General features: G+C 45.5%; 1 protein-coding gene across 4 annotated transcripts in view; it reads right to left on the bottom strand.

Annotated features, from left to right (window-relative positions):
* AGL (amylo-alpha-1, 6-glucosidase, 4-alpha-glucanotransferase) overlaps window positions 1-17,097 on the bottom strand; it is a 1,248,201-nt gene that overhangs the window by 401,448 nt on the left and 829,656 nt on the right. The window lies entirely within an intron of this gene.

The following is a 17,097-nucleotide window of genomic DNA, read 5'->3' as shown; positions in this document are numbered from 1 at the left end:
GAGAAATGCGACATCAGCCGACGTCGGACCCAGACTTTGGAATCCGTCTGACAGAGGGCTGCCTGAGGCAGGACAACCCACATGTTATGACTGCAGTTGCATTCTTGAAGGACATCTTGTGGTGATTGCCCTTGGACAAATGAAGGAGGAGAAGGAGGAACCAATGCCGTCTTGGCCAGTAGGGAGTCACCAGCAAGATTTTTGGTGAGCCCTACTGAATTTTTAGCAGCACCTTTTGAATAAAGGGGAAGGCTACAGAAATTTCCCCTTCCAGGATATTGAGGAGGCATCTGTTGCCAGTGCCTTGGGGTTGCGTGTCCTGGTGCAGAAACCAGGAAGTTGCCTGTTTATGGAGGAGGCAAACAGGTCTATTTGAGGTGTACCCCAACTGTGGAAGAGATCCATGAAAACATCTCTGTGAAGCATCCATTCATAGTTGTTTGAGATGGTCCTGCTTAGATAATCTGCCTGGGAGTTGTGCAGGGAGGGTATGTAGGCTGCCTGTAGGGTAATTCCCTGTGAGATGGCCAGTTCCCACACCTGCAGAGCTAGTCTGCATAGGAGGTAGGATTTGGTCCCTCTCGATTTGTTGAGATACCACAGGACTGTGGTGTTGTCCGTGAATATCTTGAGAGGGCCTTGCTTTAGGTAGGGTTGGAAGGATTGTAGAGCAAGGAGGATTGCCCTCATCTCTCTCACATTTATGTGCTCTAGTTTGTACACATCTGTCCACAAATCCTGCACTTGTCTTTGTCCTAGTGTGGCTCCCCATCCCAGATCTGAAGAGTCTGTATGCACGATCTGTGTGGGTGTGGGTGCTTGTAGAGGGAGGCTTGGGTTCTTGACCACCTGAGCCATCCACCAATGAATTTCCTGTTTCAAGCAGGGAAGAAAGGGGACCTTGAAATCCAGGGGATGGGAGTGCTGAGTCCGTACTGACCAAAGATACCATACAGTTTCCTCATGTGCAGTCTTGCTAAGGGCAGCATGGGTATGGTGGCTGCCATTTAACTCAGAAGTCTCAGGAATTGCCTTGTTGTCAGTTCTGATGATTGAAGGGCGCAAAGTAGGTGATCTGTCACGGACACTACATTGTCTGGTGGCAGGAAGGCCTTCATCAGGTCTGTCCGAAATCTGCAACCCAGGAAAACAATGTCCCGTGAGGGCTCCAGGTGAGCTTTTGGGAAATTTATTTGAAATCCTAGAGACTGCAAGAGATACAGAAGAGCCTGAGTGTGAAGAAGGAGGGTCTTCTGATTGTTTGCTTGAATTAGCAGGTCATCTAGGTAAGGGAATATTTGGATACTCTTTATCCTGTACTAAGCGATGACTGGAGCCACACAGTTTGTGAATACCCTGGGTGCTGTGGAAAGCCCAAAGGACAAGGCACAGAATTGAAAATGGAATGAGCCTGCCAAAAACCTCATGTATTACCTGAAAATGGGCTTTACTGGTATGTGCAGATAAGTGTCCTTTATGTCCAGGGTTGCCATGAAACTTTGGGGTAGGAGGAGGGGGGAAAAGGGTGGGGAGAGTGAGCATCCTGAAGGTAGGAACTTTTAGGAAAGGGTTGAGGAGCAAGACATATAGTACAGACCTCCATGGCCCATCCTTTCTGGAAACCAGAAAGATTCTGGAGTAGAATTCTCTTCGTTTTGTTCATATAGGCACTGGTTCTATAGTGCCTTGCACCAGCAGAGTTTGCAGTACTGGTTGTAGGAGGGGTAGCTGACTGGTGGGTGGCTGTGAAGTGCCTAACCTTACTGGGGGCTGACCCAGGTCATAAAGTACCCGTTCTGGATGATGGACAGAACCCATTTGTCTGAGGTAATGTGGGACCATACAGGGAGACAGTGAGAGAGACGGGTAGACAGAGGTACAGATGTGGGAGGGGTGGGAAATGATGTTAGCAGGTAGTCCCGACACTACCTGCCCTATCTTGAAAGGGAGGTCTCTGGCTGGAGAATGGGGAAGCTCTAGCCAGAGGGGGCTGTTTTCTAGGGGGTCTCCTAAGCTTGGAGGGAGCCATAGGCCGAGAAGGTTTTCTGATGAACTGTGTCTTGGCAGGGTAGTTCCTATGGAACTTAAGGATGGGCAAGACTAACAGGTGTTTGAGGTCCTGCAATTCTTTGCCTTTTTGTTGCAGGGACTTGAAGGGGTCAGCCACTTTTCCACCAAACAGGGCAGAGTGATCCAAAGTGGCGTCAATAAGCTTAGCCCTGAAGTTGTCAAGGAGGGGCTGAAGGAGTAACCAAGAGTATCTCCTTAAAGCAAAAGCTGATGCAGCTGACCTAGCTGAAGCTTCAGCTGCATCATAACTGCATCTTGTGGAGTGTCTATTCACCTGAGAGGTGAGTGCTATCAGGGAGGACAGAGAAGTTTTGGCTGCACAGTCTGGGATGTCAGCCAATTCCTTAATGGCTTTGTCCACCAGGGCTTTGGTCATGTCAGTCTGATAGTCTGTGGCCCTGAATGACAGGGTGGCCGAAGTGTAGATTTTCTTCCCCAGCCATTCTATTGTATTGCTGTCCTTGTCAGCTGGAAGAATGGTCATAACTGGGAGCAGTTTGGAAGCCCAGTCAGTGGAAATGGAGATAGTGGCTGAGTCAGCTGGAGGGTACTTAAGTGAAAGTTTTCTGTTTTAGGGACCTTGTACAATCTGTTCGCATGTTCTCCCTGTGTCTCTGAAGGGGTCTCCGTGGGGATTCCACCATGTCCGAAAAACATGCCAAGTCTTTCCATATCAGACTCACCAATAAATGGAGCTGTGAGCAGCAGCACAGACTCTACATGGTGCCCTATAGGGGGAAGAGTTCTACAGACCAACCTCTTTGGGCATCTACTGTGGTGTGCAGTATCCTCAAGATAGGAGAACACAGATCACAGACTGTGTGCCGTGGCAGGGCTAGCCACTCGATGGTGTAAAATATGGCTCTAGGTGATTCGGTCATGTTGACTAATGTCGCCAAAAATGGACATGGGTAGTTACCGGTGATAAGTGGGTTGAGGACCCGGCCTACTCTGACCTACGCCAGGGACCCTTGCTAACAGTGGGAGGGGTATATGTGCCCCTATTGGCCAGTGTGTGCCCGCCATAAAGCCCAGCAGCCCTCAAGTCAATAAGCTACTGGCTGGCCAGTGTTTAGTTGCCCAGCCTGGGTTACTTGGGATAGCTATGTTGAGCGAAAGCTGGGCATAAAACCAACCAACCTTCCAAACATGAACTGAGAATTGCTACGCTTAATGTAGGTTCACTGACATGACACAGCTTGGAAGTGGATGACATAATGATATGGAGGAGGCTGGACATCCTATGTATCCAAGAGATGAGATGGAAGGGCAGTGCAGCAAAGCCACTTAGCTTGGGATCCAGAGTCTACTACTCAGGTGGAGTGCAGCCTAGAAATGGTGTAGGAATTGTGGTGAGAGAGAGGCTTCAGAAGGCAGTAAGGGATATCATCAGAATTAATGACAGACTCATGGCAGTCAGAGTCCAGTGCAATGATAGGGCAGTATTCATAACCTCAGCCTATGCTCCACAGCAGGGTTGTGAAACTGAGGAAAAGAGTGCATTTAGACAGCATTTGCAGTACCTACTAGATAAAGCAGGACAACATGAATTGGTGTTGATAATGGGTGACTTGAATGCACATATCAGGATAGACAGAACAGGATAGGAGGACTGCCTGGGCCAACAAGAGTGGGGCAACAGGAATAAAGAAGGAGAAGCCATTCTAAACTTCTGTCTGCAAATGGCATGATAGTAGCCAACACATGGTTCAGAAAGAGAGATAGTCACAAGATCACATACAAGAGTAGTCGACATGCAACTCAGGTAGACTTCCGCCTAGTAAGGAAAAGGCACCAGGGTAGAATTCATGATTGCAAAGTCATCCCCAATGAAACAGTCGGCCCACAAAATAAACCACTAGTTGCCACAATCAGCTGCAAGTAGTGGTCAGAGAAGACTCTAAGGTCAACAGAAACCAGGCCGAAGACCTGGAAGTTGACTGGAGAGAAAGTCCAACAGTTCAAGGAATTACTCAGGGCTCTAGCACCCCAAGAACAGGTGAAAATAGGTGGAGCTGAAGAAGAATGGCAGCGCCTAAAAACAGTATGCGTTAGGACTACAGAAAAGATATGTGGCCGAGTTAGGTATGGAAATAAGGTACGTAAGGAAAGCTGGTGGTGGAATGCAGAAGTCCAGGAAGTCATCAAAAGAAAGGAGTGCAGGAAGAAGTGGGAGACAGAAAAGACTGACCAGGCTAGGAAGGACTAATGGTTGGCTAACAAAGAAGCTACGAAAGAAGTTGCAATAGCAAAGAATAGGGCATTGGAGGCACTGCACTAACTTCTGGAAAGTGACTCAGTAAAGGGCACAAATAAACTATATCAGGTTGCAAGGCAAAGACAAAAAGATAAAGAAGATAGTCAGACACCCTTCATAAGGGATACCAGCAACAATCTGCTCACCGGTCCACAGGACATCAAAAGTAGATGGAAGGAACATTTCCAGCAGCTTCTGAATGAAAGAAACCCCACAGAACCTGTACTTCCCCAGAAACAGCCTACAATGAGAGAAGAGGAGCCCACCCTAGAAGAAGTAAGAACAGCACTAAGGAAGATGAAGTCAGGGAATGCAGCAGGCTCAGATGAGGTCACAGCAGATATGATAAAGATGCTGGGTGAGATAGGGGAGAAATGGCTCCTGAGGGTGCTAATAGCAGTGTGGAGAGCAAGGCTTATCACCAGATGTCTGGAGAATGAGCATACTCATGCCAGCGTACAAAAAAGGGGACATCCACAACTGTGGGCAGTACAGAAGCTTCAAACTCCTATCACATTGCATGAATGTTCTGGAGAGGATAACTGATAAACGGATACGCAGAGTAGTAGAATGTAAGATGGGAGATGAGAAGTTTAGATTCAGATCAGGATGCAGCACAATGCAGCACAATTGACCCAATGTTTGCAATGAGACAGATACTTGAGAAGAAGCTAGAGATGAGGAGAAAGTCCCAACTGGGTTTTCCTAGACTTGGAGAAAGCATATGACAAGGTCACAAGAAAGCTGATCTGGGCAGTACTGTGGTGGTTTGAAGTCCCAGAAACATTGGAAGAATTAGTTTAGGCAATGTACAAGTACCCAATGACTCAAGTACAGTGTTCAGCCTCACAGAGGGGTTCCCAGTAGGAGTGGGTGTACATCAGGGTTCAGCTCTGAGCCCACTGCTGTTCATACTGGTGATGGACTACATTAGCAAATGGGTTGGAGGGGATGGATCAACAAAAGCTGCTGTATGCAGACGATGTGGCAGTGCAGGCAAACTCTGAGCTAGAACTTCAGCAAAGGATAGGAGAATAGAATGCAAACCTGAAGGCACACAGGATGAAACTAAGCACAGATAAGACAGTGGTAATGGCAGCAAATTGGTGAAATCAGAAGTAGATGAGACGAGAGACAGAGGGGAAGATAGTGGAACATGTAAACAGCTTCAAGTATCTGGGAGGGGTAGTTGAGGAGAAGGGTAGTCTGAATGAAGAGGTCAAAGCTAGAATCAGAGGGGCTGCAGCCAACAGGCATAGAGTATAAGGTGTAGATAGAGTATGACAGAAGAATGCCAAAAAGCTGAAAAGTAAGGTGTACAAGACAGTGGTGTGACCAGTAATACTGTAAGGTACAGAAACCTGGGCAGTAAAGGCAGAACAGCTGAAGAAGCTAGAGGTGATGGAAACGAAGTGCCTGAGAAAGGTGGTAGGATGCACACTGTGGGAAAGAAAGAAATGAGGACATAAGAGCAGAAGCCAAAGTAGATCCAACTGCAGGAAAGATCAACAAGAACAGATTACAGTGGTTTGGGCACATGTGTAAAAAAGCAGAAGACAATCTGGTGAGGAAGCTTTGGGACAGACATGAAGAAGGTAAGAGGAAGCGAGAACGTTCAGCAAAGAGGTGGATGGATTGCGTGAAAGAAGATCTGCGACAATCAGGAATGAGTGTTGAAGAAGGCAGGAGTGTGGCACTGAATAGAAAGAGTTGGTGACAGTTAACACGATACCCTGACCCCATGTAGAAAAATGGGAAAAAGGGGGGCTGATGATGATGATGTACAGTGGGTTGGAGGTTGGGAGTCAGGGTCATAGCTCTCAACATTCCATCGCCAAAATGAGGAAGACTTGCCTTCATAATGTGGAACGAATGGGCAAAATGTGGAGCACATACTAATGACTTACTAATAACTTCAACTAGGAAGGTCATAGGATGGTTAAAATATACTGGTTTTACTTATAAAGAAGATCCTTTAATGAATTAATATGATTAATTTCTATTTAGCATGGATTTCACTTAAAAAAAATTCCTAACACTGAATGTGTGACAGACTCTTTCAATGTGGAACTTTGAGGAACATGAACTTTTTAAGACTCCAAATGAGGTACATTCCTCGTAATGAGGTACACTTGAGAGATATGGTCAGGGTTGAAGGATGCAGAGGAACAAGGATCTCGAAAGGCCAGCAGAATAGGAGGGATAGAAGAAGGACTGGGGGAGTCCATCTGTATAAGGTCATAAAACTTCTTCTGCACTTTAGTCATGTCAGTGGATTCCCATTTAAAGTGGTCTTTCATTTTGCTGATAGTTTCCCCAAAAGTTAAATCCTCCACTGAGGAGTCAGGCTCAATGGAGCCTTCCGCTGGTAATCCACATCCCAAGGGGGAAGAGATCTGCGAGGAGTAGAAGAGGGAATCTTCTGAGGAGTCAGAGAGTTAAGCTTGAGGTTTAGGGCTCAGGAGGGGAGGAGCAATGCTAGGCCTTCTTGTAGTAGTAGGACGTAGGGCCATAAAGGCATTAAATAGGCTTTGGCTGAAAGCTTGCCAATTGGGCATGCTTTCAGTTGGAGGAGAGAGATGTTTTGGCTTTTGTTTTTTCTTTAGAGGCCTGGCTGGCGTCCGACTAGGAGAAGGCCTCGAGTCAGAAGTAGAGATGGCATTGGCTGAATCAGACAGGCCCACAGAGTGTGCTGGGTCCGCGCCAGAGTCCAAGTGCCCCGACGCCATTACATCAGTTTTTCTTGCTCCAGATGTCAGGTGCCCCCTAATGGGAAGCAATTAAACATAAAAATAGAATGATATACCTCCAACAATAAAGCAAATACACCAAAAAGCTTTTAAGCATAGTAAAGGAAAGTAGAGGTATAACCAAAAGAAGTTAGGGGGCTGGAGGGAGGGTAACCAGGACCTGCAACATTGAATACACTCGAAAATCTACATTTATGGCAAGTGTACAAAACTGTACTACGTTCTGCATGTTTCACTGTTGCAGTCATTACATTTCAGCTACGGTTGGGAGGAGGAATTTAAACAGCATTAGGACCAGCTCTAAGGCCCTGTAAGACTGCAGTGGCAGTGGCAAAGCCAGCTCTGGATTTAGAAAAAATTGGCAAATGATGATGCCTGGCGAAAGTATGCACTGAACTCCAGGTAGCAGCTTCTAGGATGTCCCTGGTAGGGACTCCTCTGAGAAAGGCTGTAGATGTAGATGCAGCCCTGGTGGAGAGAGGTCTAATCCCCTGGGGGCTAGGTTTTCCATGGTGCTTATAGCAGAAATGAATGCAATGGCCTATCCATTTACAAATGATTTGCTTTGAAATAGCCTTCCTCTCTGCCCCTGCAGCAAATGCCACCAGCAGTTGTTCAGATTTCCTTTGAGGTTTAGTCCTGTCCAAGTAGAATCTAAGTTGTCTGTGCACATCTAAGGAATGCAGTATCTGTTCCCCTTTGTTCTGTGGACTGGGAAAGAAGGTTGGCAAATGAATGGACTGATTAAGAGCCACACTGGATACCACCTTGGGAATGAAAGATGGATTGGTTCTGAGGGACAACCTGTCCGCATGAAAGATGATGAAAGGCTTCACTGCCATAAGGGCCTGTAATTCATATATCCTTCTAGTTGAAGTGATTGCTAAAAGGAAATCTGTTTTCCAAGAAAGAAATTTTAAGTCCGCAGTAGCAGCTGGCTCGAAAGGAGGTAGAGTGAGTTTCTCCAAAACAAAGTTAAGGTCCCAGGCAGGGGTTGGAGCTCTCCTGGTTGGTCTCAGATTTTTGGCCCCTCTGAGGAGCTGCTTGAGCAGTGGATGAGAGAAGAGAGAAGGTTCTGTGTTATAATGAGTTGAAATGGCTGAGGCATGGATTTTAATGGAGGAAAAAGACAGGCCCTTGTGAAGCATCTCAGTTAAGTATTGTAAAATCTGAGATAAATTGGGCACTGCTGTGCTCATCCCTTCAGACTGGTTCCAGGCACAGAATCTTTTCCATTTTTCAGCATAAGATTTTCTGGTACTAGGCCTCCTTGCCTCTAAAATGATATCCATCACAGGTTTACTGAGGGATGGTAAAGGAGAGATTACGTAATTAGCCAGGCTGCAAGGTTCAGTGTTAGAAGCTGAGGGTGCAGAATCTGGTTCTCCTGCTGGGACAACAGGAAAGGAGTCTGAGGCAGGTGCCATGGGGATAACCATGACACACTGCACAGGAGGTGGTACCAGTGTTGGCGTGGCCAGTCTGGAGCAATCAAAATCATCCTTGGTTTGTCTTGTTTGATTTTTAGTAGTACTTTGGAGAGCAGAGGCAGAGGGGGGAAGGCATAGACTGATAGGTTTTTCCAGCTGAAGGACAGAGCATCCACTTTCCAGGCTTGTTTGTGGGAAGTCCTTGTGCAAAACTTGTCCAACTGGTAGTTCTGGGGAAGAGGCAAATAAGTCTATATCTCGGCTCCCCATTAGCTTGTCAACATGTTGAAAATCCTTTGGTTCCAGTTTCCACTTGTGTGGGTCCATGAGGCTTCTGCTTAGTCCGTCTGCCAGTGTATTTAATTTTCCTGGCTGGAAATGAGCTTGTAGGTGCACTTGGTAGCTCAAGGCTATGGTTCTACAATGCCATGGCTAGTCTGCAGAGGGGGTAAGAATGTGCATCCCCCTGCTTGTTTATGTATCACATAACAGTGGTGTTGTCCATTACTTGTCCTGGAAGAATGTGGTCCTTGAAGGCTGTCAGAGCATTCTGTACAGCTAACATTTCTTTTTTATTGATATGCAGGTACATTTGACTTGGGTTCCATTTGCCCTGAAAGCACTTCCCTGCCAGGTGAGCCCCCCATGCATAGTCTGATGCGTCTGTTATTAGAGTTTGGGCGGCAGGGGGTAGTTTGAAAGGTAGCCCCTTGTTTTGGTGGTAGGCCTCTGCCCACCAAAGGAACTCTAGGCATAGGCAAGGTATGATAGGAATCATTGCTTCTAGATCCTAGGAATTTTGACACCATAGGCGTTTTAGATACCACTGTAGTTTCCTCATATGCAGTCTTGCATATGGAATTAGAGGAATGCAGGAGGACATGAACCCCAAGGATTGCAGTATTTGTCTTGCAGATATAGCAGGGTTTTGTGGCCACTTGTTTGAAGTAGGTTGCCAAATGAATTTGTTTCTCTGGCGTGAGGTAAGCCATCTGGGAAGTTGTATTCAAGCTTGTTTCCAGGAATATAATTTGCTGACAGGGTACAAGGTGAGATTTCTTTTCATTTATGGTGTACGCCAGACAGGTTAGAACCCTTTGTACAAAGGCCAGATGATTCAAAAGTATGTCCTGGCTTTCTGCCTGAATTAGACAATCGTCCAGGTATGGGTATATTTAAATATTTATTTGCCTGGAAAATGCAATAACTGGAGCTAGGCACTTTGTGAATACCCTGGGCGCAGTATATAAGCCAAAGGGCAGTGCAGTGAACTGATAGTGTGTGTGGCCTGTTTTGAAGCAAAGGGATCTTCTGCAAGATTCCCTGATTGGGATGTGCAGGTATACTTCTTTTAAATCTAGTGTTGCCAACCAGGCATCTTTACCTAGCATAGAAAGTAACTGGGTAAGAGTCAGCATCTTGAATTTTGGAATCTCCAAAAAGGTGTTTAGAGTAGACCCATGCTTAAGAGAGAAAGTACTTGTTTTGGGGCCTCTGCCCACTGGTTTGGGTGTACGTCCAGCCATCCTTTTGGTGTTGGCAACATGTGGAAATGAAATCTGTATCCCTGGGACACTATATTTAAAACCCATTTACCCTGGGTAATGAGCTCCCAGTTCTTTGCATGAAGAGCAATCTTTCCTCCCAAAGGGGCAGTCAGTTGATAAGTGCTTGGAAATTTTAAAAGGAAGTCATTGAGACAGTTTACCATAGGGAGGAGTCTTATTACTCCCAGATTCAGAAGTGGAGGCCCTCCCACTGCTTAGTCCTGTGTGTCCCCTGGGACTGAAAAGTACAGTTTTGTACCTACCATAAATGTAGATGTGTGGCTGTTCAAGCATGCTGGGTGCGTTTTCCCCGTCTGGCCGGGTGATTCTGCTTGATGGGTTCACCGCGTCTGGCTCACTCCACCCGACGCCAATGCTGCAGTTCACCGGGCGTCATAGCTCGCCCGACGCATTTTCTTCAGGTTTCTTGCCCCAGATAAGATGCCCTTCTAGGGAAGGCTAAATTTGGATAACATGTAAAAGATTCCAAATAACAGAGAGTAAAAATAATAGATTACAAATATGGAAACACATACACAAAAATAATACATTCCCAAACAGGGCGCAAGATGGGCAACAATTCCTAGATACAAGTACAGAGTAAGGAGGGTGATAGACAGAGGACTGCAGATGCATACCTCTCGGACATCTACATTTATGGCATCTACAAAACTGTACTATGTCCTTCAAGGATGCATCTTGCTCTCAGGATGCATCTGGTAGAATATGAAAAAAACTGGGGAGGAGGCACTAATAGACAGAGTGAGGTAGTTAAGATCTCGGCAAAACAGCAGGCAAAATAAAACAGCATCTGGAGCAAATGGTAGATTGGAGCTATAGTGCAAGTGGATGTATGGGTTTGGTAGGTATAGCAGAGCCTAAAATATAGCAGTGTAGCCAGCCCTTGTGTTGTAGTAGTGGCGTGACTGCTTAAATGATGAGGGTAGAAGAGTTCTCGAGCGGTTCCTTCATCTGGAGTTGTCTAAAAGAGTAATGTATTAAATATCTTTAATTTCCTGTCCTCTTTTTGATTGCTACTGTTTCCATTTTTGTTTTGCTCTTGCCTTTTATTCCAGGTCATCTATTGATCTTTTTTCTGTCCTCTCTTGGTTAGAATTGCCTATAATGTCAATTGGTATGTGTACATCTTTTCTCCCTGTGTTCCTTTGGGGATAGTGTGGTTGAGGTGGATAGTGGAGTGCTTGGATACCCCGAGACCAGGATACCCTGGAAGTAGACCTAGCTCTCAAAGTAGGATAAAAACTGATGGAAGATAAGGAATTAATGACTGCCATTACTCGCCCTGTAATCTTGTAAACCCTTTCATGTGAAGTGGAAAAAAAGCAGCCAAGCAGGAAGTTGAATATGTACTGTATGTGCTTGTACTGTGCCTCTTAGCTTGCTGCTGGTTCAAGTCAAAGTTCAAACTTTTAAAGCACAGGCCCAAAGTCATGTGAACTTCCGAGGAAGTTTCATTTTTAATTCCTTTTAGAACCGCCTGATAGGGATTGAGAGAGGATGAGGGAGGATGTTGAGGGTCCATGTTGTAGCTGGCTGATGAATCGAAATTAATGATCTTAATGGACCATTGTAGTGTGTTCTGCCAAGTATTCAGTCATCCAAGCTGGTAGCTATGTTAGCTACAGTGACACATTTTCTCCTTCGCTGCACTCCCAAATGAGATATTCTTTTCCATTTTGCTGAATAAGTTTCCCTTGTTGAGGGTCTGGTGCCTCCAAAGATATGTCTTTAACCCTTTGAAATGCATATGCTGTCAGGTTTTCAATACTGAAAGACCTTCCAAGCAACCTTCCAAGCAAGTGTGGTATGCCATTGTTGCAGAAATTTTTCATTTGGTGGGGATGTGGATAAAGTTCATTCTGGTGAGTCCCATCCCCATTCCTTGTAATGGATAGAAAGATGTCTGGATGCAGCATCCATTTGTGGGCATCCGTGGTAGTTCTGCTTTAGATGTCTGCTGTTTGTTGATGTACCCACATTGCTGTAGTGTTGTCCATCCTTATCAGCAATTGACCCACGAATCGAATGTTGAATGTCTGAATTGCCACTGCCAGCATCTCCTTTTGTTTTTGGTGTAGGTTCAGCTGGTCTTGAGTCCATATCGGTCTTATGCACTTGTCCAGCATGTGTGCCCCAACAACCCGAGGTCTGGCCCAACGTGGTGAAGTCTGGCTTGCTTTGTGGTGCTGGAGTGGCAGTCCTTTGTTCAATTGACAGGCCTGAGAGGCCCATTGGAATTCTCTAAGTTCCACATGGAATTATTGGAATTTGGGGAATTAGTAGATGCTTTGTTGTGAGCTGTGCTTGTCCTTAGGTACCAGTGCAACTTCCTCATATATAATCTGGCATATGGAATCAATATTATGCAGGATGCCATGTAACCCAGGGCTTTTTTGATTTGGAGGTAGGTTTGGTATCTATTCCTTGAGAGACCTTCTGTGGAAACCTGTCTTTTTTGTCTATTGTGTGTAAATGTAATGCCTCTTTGTGATGTAAATAAAGTTTGGCTGGCCTAAAGCCTAGCTTTCACTTAGTTGTTCCCTGGTAGCCCTGGTAGAGCTGACCTCAGAGTAAGTCACCTGGTTCTTAGCCAGAAGCAGGCTGGATTGTGGCAGTGCCGTGGTTGTGTGGGCTGGCCTGGCGTCCTGGCAAGCACCTCTGGGACCCCCCTGCCTCTGCGCCCCCCTATTCCTCTCCTCTGTGCTCTGTGGTGGTGTCTGGAAAGGACCAATTCTTGGAGGCCCAACCCTACTAACTGGCCTTGTTGGAACCTGTGTAAGACTGTCTTGATGGTCTGATTTTCTGTTCTTTTCTCTTTCCCACCTTAGCACCTGCTGTGGGGAAGCCAGGTATCCATGGCTTTGTGCTTATCCATGGGAGCTTTGATTTCACATGGTCTCTCTTGGTCTGCTAAGGATGCATGCCTTAGCTGTGCATCACTTCTGATCACTGTACCAGTCAGCCTCAAGTCTATCATATTTAAGGAATGAATAAGAAGCAGCATTTTAATGAACCATTTCCTGAAGAGATTTTTTGTCTACTCATTTCCTGAGGACAGATTTTTGGATTTAGAGGACAGATCTAACTGGCTGATCTAACCTAAATTCCTGATGTCAGTGATTTAACCTAGCGAAGTGATAGAAGAGCAAGTATAAACTTTTTAAGGCCTCTCTTTTTTACCCCATCCCTCTGGGGCTTTTTGGCAGAGGAAGCTGCCCTGAGAAGCAGCTACTGCCTTAAGGTTGCTGAGGAAATAAATTTAGGATCACATGTGGCACTTATGTGTCCGGAAATGTGGAAAGGAACAGGGTTTAGTAGGTTGGGCAGGGGCGGGAGGGAGCAGCATTGATTCATTAAATGCAACAACCAGTACTGGTACTGGAGGACTGGAGCCCCAATGCTGTGTAATGGCAAAAAGGTCCTAAGCCTTTTCCTCAGAGTCTGAAAATCCTGGCCTGCATCCACATTGCATTGAAATCATTGCCTCATAGCATGCAAGGTTTCCCCAAAAAATTCCTCAGGGAGAGGCAGAAGGAATGCTCAGAGTCCTCATAAGGAATAATAAGCCTTCTGGGGCTCCTTCTCTGGGGGCCCTTCTCTCTCTGGGATCTGATGAGTCTATGGGGTGAGGTTGGGAGGAGAGATTGGAGGATCAGAGATCCTCTGCTAGACTAAGCATTTGAGAGCTAGAGAGTACTAGAGCTAGGCCTGGGAGAGGCACAGGCACAGTTCTGGTTTTTTTTTCTGCTGTAGCTAGCAGCAAGCAATCGACAATCGACATGGATGCAGGGCCTAGCAGCTCAGTGCAGGAGATAATATATCTAAAGGATAGTATCAGATAAATCCGACCTGTGAGTAAGTAAAGAGCAGGTGGCAGTTCAGTAGCAGATGGGCTGGATGAGGCCTAGGAGGGAAGCAGGAAAGCTTTTGAAGGAAGAAAGAAGGACGTGGATGGTCAGAAAAACGAGACACTACTGCTTGACTTACTAAGGTTGGTCCCCGAACCGCTGGACCATAAGTGTCGTCCTTTTCCTTTTTTTTAGCTAATTGTGAAGTGGGAGTTTCCGGCGGCATGTTTATTACAAAGCGGGCTTGAAGGACATCTTAGGGTTCCTGCTGTGTCTGGGTTTGGTTTGAGAAGACCTGGAAGGGGCTGGAAAGGACCAAATTTTAGAGGGCCAGTGCCTACTAAATCTAGGAGGCTCTACTTGTAAGAGATCTTTAACAGTTTGCATAGATTTAGCTTTATCTTCCATCTTTTTAAGAACTTCCTCAGCCTTGTTGCCAAACAGGTGGTCCTGATTTAAGGGAGCATCCAACAATTTAGCTTTAACATGATCAGGTAAAGATTGCGCCTTAAGCCAAGCATGCCTTCTGAGCACAGACCCAGTAACAGCAGCCCTGCAAGAGGCCTCTAATGAATCAAAACCACATTGCAAATTATGTTTTCCAACCTGTTCAGCAGAATGCATTAAATCCTGTAATTCTTTATTTTCCACACAATCAGGAATCAACATCATTTTCTGTTTAGGCAATTCAATGACATGTTGCTGATACTTTTAACATATGAAACTGGTAGTTTAAAGCCCTAATGGCCAAGGTTGCAGAAGTGTAAATCTTCTTACCCCGTCTATCCAGCGCCCTGGAGTCTCTATCAGAAGGGGTAGAATTTTTAGCAGTAGAAGCCTTAATGCCCTTGGGCCCCTGAGAACTAATCTCTGGATCCACAATAGGATTTTTAAAAAGGAACTTGTGTGACTCAAGGACCCTGTAATATCTTTCAGGTTTTCTGGGAGCAATCATGGGCCAAACTAGATTCCGAAAAAGCATCATCAACAATGTCTAGCACAGGAGGAACAGCTAAAGGCCTATGTTGAGGCAGGAGTAAGAAGTCTCTGAGCCTCTTTTTTGAATCAGAAAAATCCTGGCTTTCCCGGTGGAAATGCTCCCTTAGAGTATGTACGGTTTCACCAAAAGAAAAATCCTCTGGAGGGGAAGCAGAGGGGATAGAGTCCTCTGCATCAGAATCCTCATAAATACATAAGGGCAAATCCAGATCATCAGAAGAATCAGAAAAAACAAAATCCTGGTCAGGAAATTCATAAACAACTTCAGTCCTAGGCCTCTTAGAAGGGGGGGGGGGTTGGCTACCCCTGATTAGAGTTATTAGATCTTCAGCCATTCTTATCATTTGTTTTTTAGGCATAGAGGCCTGAGCATGTGGCCTGGGCGCCGTTTTTTTAGGCATGGTTCGAGATTTAGGCCTAAGTGAAGCAGGAGGCGTCGGTTTAATATGCAAGTCTGTAGATCTGAATACACCCTCAGAAGCCGGTGCCTGCACAGCGGCTCTGGACCCATCCAAGGCAGAGACATCTGCAGGTTCCACAGCTAAAGCATCTCGCGGCATACTGGACTCCGAATGAGTCTCAGTAGAGGCCTGCGAATCAGAAGTAGCGGGTATCAGGAGCTGCAAAAGTGCCTCACTGAGTACCGGCGAACTGGCGACTGGCTTAGGAGAAGTGTCATCGGCAGTTTTGGACCTCGGTGGCCTGTCTCTGTCTTTATCTTTGTGTTTTTTTGGAATCCCGGTAGTCGAATGGCTAACATTTCTGGATAATTAAACAGAGAACTGAAATATTTAGAGGTGAAAATATACAGACGACAGATAGTGCACTGATTAAATAAAGCACAAAACCGACAGCAAGGTACGTCGTAGTCAGGACCTAGGCAAGGAATACAGAACGAATGAAAATCTTTATGAGGTATTTGCTTTCCACAAGTAATGCAATTATTAACTTTTACTGACATCGTTAAGGAGCAAGAAAAAGTTTCCCCAATGGGGTACTTAGCTTTAGTTGAAGATTTCAGTTCTGAAACTCGAAAATAAAAATTTCAGGAGTCCGACGACCAGCACTTGTGAACTACTTCTGCTTCGGGCACTGCATGGCAAGAAAGACTGATGTAATGGCGTCGGATGCATGTTTTATACCCCTGACGAATTGACGTCATGGAAGAAGGGACAGCAACTGACACAGGAGCCAAGACTTTGTTAATCAGGCCGACTGAAGGCTACCTGCAAGCAGATAACCCACATGTAATGACTGCAACAGTGAAACACGAAGAACATAGAGTTTTCCAATGCCTTCTCTCCGGAAGAAATAACCTTGAGATAAATCCTTTTACTTGCTATGCTGGGGAACAGACTAGGACTCTCTTTTGACAATGGGTTTGATAATCTTTATCTGGTCTGCCAGGCTGGGACATAATGAATCCTTGCTAAGTGAGTAGAGTTTTGTCATTGCAACTTGTTTCCCTCTCTGAATTTGTACAAGCCTCAAGTCCTTGCTGAGACATTCCTCGACTGAAAGATGGAGACAGACTGCCCTTTTACTATGGGGTAAGGGGGGGAGCGGACTGGCGGTGTTAGACTGGGAGGGTTGAGAGGGAGGGGAAGACATAGTCATGGCTGCTCCCTGTTAGAGATTTGGGCCCTGGATCTCACAAGTTTCCCTTTGCTGTTCCTCTTTCACCTCTTTTTTAAAGGGGCCTTTTTGACCCTTGCTTGGCCTGTTTTTCCTCTGCTTACAGTGAAAGCTTCTAGGTTTGGGATGGTAATTTCTATCAGAGAGTGGCATGTGAAGGTGAAAAAGCTGTTTGACATCTACCATAACCTTAATTATTTTCCTCCATTTTCTTGAAGACCTCACACGTAGGGCCCCCACAGAGCAGATCCTTGTCAAGGTGTGCACTGTGGAGCTACACTTTGACATCACCTGGCACTGTGGTGCTGCACTTTGACATCACCTGGCAGGAGTTGAAGCCTCAGTTCTATATATATATATATTTACATATATATCTACACATATGTATCTATATATACATATAGGCACACAGATATATATATCAAACACATGAATAAGCAGCAAAATATGCCCTGACTCTCAATTTCACTGTTTTTATAACATAATGCATTCTTTATAACTGTGAAGTAAACAAATAGTACATTACTGTAGTTCAAGTGT

This window comes from Protopterus annectens, chromosome 10.part0, assembly GCF_019279795.1.
Source record: "Protopterus annectens isolate FY-2018-M chromosome 10.part0, PAN1.0, whole genome shotgun sequence".
Taxonomy (NCBI): domain Eukaryota; kingdom Metazoa; phylum Chordata; order Ceratodontiformes; family Protopteridae; genus Protopterus; species Protopterus annectens.
The sequence above is the reverse complement of the archived record's forward strand: the minus strand, read 5'-3'. Positions and strand labels throughout refer to the sequence as shown.